Source organism: Gymnoscopelus braueri (genome assembly GCF_963280865.1).
Source record: "Gymnoscopelus braueri genome assembly, chromosome: 20".
Taxonomy (NCBI): Eukaryota; Metazoa; Chordata; class Actinopteri; order Myctophiformes; family Myctophidae; genus Gymnoscopelus; species Gymnoscopelus braueri.
Genome location: NC_137622.1, coordinates 43,639,637 through 43,642,972, shown reverse-complemented (window position 1 = coordinate 43,642,972; position 3,336 = coordinate 43,639,637).

Genomic DNA, 3,336 nt, shown 5'->3' with positions numbered 1-3,336 from the left:
GGGTCCTTGCAATTTTAAAGTCTGAGAACCACTGATTTAGACAGAGGGCTTTGACTGTCCCTCAGTGAGCACCATGATGATTTTGAGCACCGACATGGAGGAAATCATAAACTCATATCCAGAAACTAAAGACCACAGCAAAACCCTGATAAAACCAACACTGACAATACTGCAGCAGATAGCATTTCTTTTTAGGCTTTGCTCACAGTACTGCAGCCAAGTCTGATTTGTTTTGCAAATACATTGTTTAGGACTGATTGTTGACAGCCCATAGTCAATTGTGAGCTTCATTAGAAATGAGCAATTCAAACCACCTAAAATCTTATTAGCAATTTTTCAAAATCTGTTGTAGTTTTTTGCTGTTCAGACTTGACGGAACCCTTCTGATTCCAGCTGGATCGGCCTTAAAGTGTTAAGGTCTGAAAATGGAACCGCTTCACCTGTGAACAGTACTATTCGGCCATAGTGCTGTTCACCCGTTAAGGGTCCATTTGGTTCCATTTGTACCCTATCTGAGCTACAGATGCCTAACTCCTCAAGGTCCCCACATTCAGAGAACAGGTGCCGTAAAGCAGAAGATTAAAGATTACTGGGATACCGGACCACTCGGGGACCACGCAAGTCGCCAACGATGTAAGCAAGTCGGGAACGATGTACGCAAGTCGCCAACGATGTAAGCAAGTCGGGAACGATGTACGCAAGTCGGGAACGATGTACGCAAGTCGGGAAAGATGTACGCAAGTCGGGAACGATGTACGCAAGTCGGGAACGATGTACGCAAGTCGGGAACGCATGCTCGTTGGGAACGCATGCTAGTCGGGAACGCATGCCCCGCCTGGTTATGCAATACCTGTTGTACCTACTCGCTGTACCTGTTGTTAACACATTGGGTGCCAGAGGTTTATTAAAATATTATACGTTGAGTGCCAGCATTTCTTCCATCCACTTGCGTTATACATTTCGTGCTGTGAGAAGCCCCGACGCGGAAATGCATGTAAACAAAGCGTGCGTGCGAGACGGCGGAGGGTCCCGACTAACGCCTGGAACAATAATATTTCTAACGCGATCCTCCATTGCAGCGTGATCGCCGATCGAAAACGGCTCGTTTCCACCACATTAAAAAGAAATGGAGATATTAAGCTTTTAATCAAGGAGATAACATTGAAAACGCCGACCGGAAGGATTTTTGACATGGAGCCTCATCCAGCCTCTTCTTCTCAGAAACTGCTTGGGTGATGTCAAAGTTTCGTTTTAGCGCCCCACGTGGCCCACATGTATAAAAATAGAATTGGGTCAAAAACGGTCCGGACCGTTTTCGGCACATCTCGTTTGGACCCTCAAAAACGGTCCGGACCGTTTTTGGCATTCAATGTGTTAAGAGTACCCAGTGTTGTTAGCGGTTATCACAGTACTAATAGTTATTACAATCAATGCGTTATCAGTTATAAAAGAGCACCGCCTACTCGGGAATGATGCAAGTTGGGAATCCCACCACCAGTTTGTGCAATGTCCGTTGTACCCAGGGTACCCAGAGCGGAACACTTACCCACTATCATAAGAACAATCGACCAAAAATGGAGATATGGGCATCCCTGATGCCGTCAAAAACTGCTGACGTCGCGTTAATGACGTACATGGGTATGAATGAGAGACAGATAGATGGACAGACATTTAGTTTACAGACATTTATGCATCTGTATATAACATTAGTTAGCTTTTCACTCATGCCCGTCTTGAGATATTCAAGTAGGAACATTTAGTTTTTAGAGGAGTCTCAGGAACACCTCAGGAGTAAAACAAGAGGCGCCTCCGGAGGCTCGTGCTACAAAGCAAATCCTACACACCCAGGATATCGTCTCTTTATCCGTCTTCTCTAAGAATCACAGTCACACGCTGCGGTCACATGACGGTTGGTGGTTAGCCAACTCGTTAAGTCAACCCAGGATTTCCCAATCTAGCTCTGAGCGTGCTCACATGAAAGGGGGCGGGGTGTTTGTGGCAGCAGAGTGGCATATTTCACATACAGGTAAAAAGCAAACTGTGATATCAGACAAATAGGTTTGTAATATTTAAGCTAATAGGTTTATTATAACATCCCAAAATACAAGAGGACCGATGCCCACTGTGATTGATTAAAGCCCATTTCGTCTCATACCATATATATGGTTGTGTATCCCTTCTTTGAGCAGGTTACTGAGACAGTGATCAAAAGGAAGTATATAAACAGAATGGAACAAATCTTACCAGCACCGGGCATCACAGCTGTGGGTGTTAAGGGTGTTAAGGGTGTTCACTTTCAGTCAAACATGATTCCACTCCGCCCCTCCCCCTGTTCCTGAGGTAGTCATTGATTTAATGAAACCGAGTTTCCCCCCACGCATGAAAACCTATTGGTCTAGACGGATTGATTGAAAGGCCATCCAGCCAATCACAAACCATTTGACCGGGTCCAGCATGCTAGGTAAACAGTTGAGGTATGGTACAGTCATGTGCATGCATCCACAAATAGGCTCTATGCACAGCAGACATATTGCTAAGAAACTGGGCCTCTTCCTTACTTTCCTTCACAGGTTGTTACCAATGATACTAATGAAGGCTCTGTTCCATTCTGGTCAAACAGAGTCAGGGTGTTGACTCACTGGAAACACTCTGCTACACCAGTGGGTCTCAAAGTGTGGTCCAGGGACCCTCATGGGTCCTTGAGGGGGTTCCAAATGGCCCCTGACGGGTGTGTAACTCTGAGAGGGTCCATTTGGTTTCATTTCTACACTCTCCGAGTTATGAGGGTCCTTGAAATTAAACAGTTTGAGGACCGCTGTGCTACACTAAATGGAACAGAGCCTTCATTCTTATCATTGCCTGTGAAGGAATTAAGGAAGAGGCCCAATTTCCAATATGGCTGCTTCGCAAAAAGCCTATTATGCTGCTTCAGTCACTTCAAGTCTAGTAGCTACGTCAGTACAGTGACACGGGCTTGCTAGGTGTTCACTTTAGCAATCGTTAAAGTTTACATATTAATATTAAAAGGCATAGTATGTAGCTTTTCCCTGTGTTTTTTCATAAAACAATGCATATTTTTTTGACCCATACTTCCCCTCTATAGCAGCAGTTATCAGTCACTACAGTAGTGTGGTGGTGTTTACCTAAAGAAACACGGTCCTCTCACTGTATTTTGGTTGGGTTTGTTTTGGTAGACAGGGATGTTTTTGGTCCGTCTACTAAAACTTACAGTGAAAACACCAAACTACAGCGAGAGGACAGTGTGTTTCTGCAGGTAAACATGCTACTGTAGTGGCTGATAACTGCTGATATAGCAGGAAATGTATTGTATAGAAA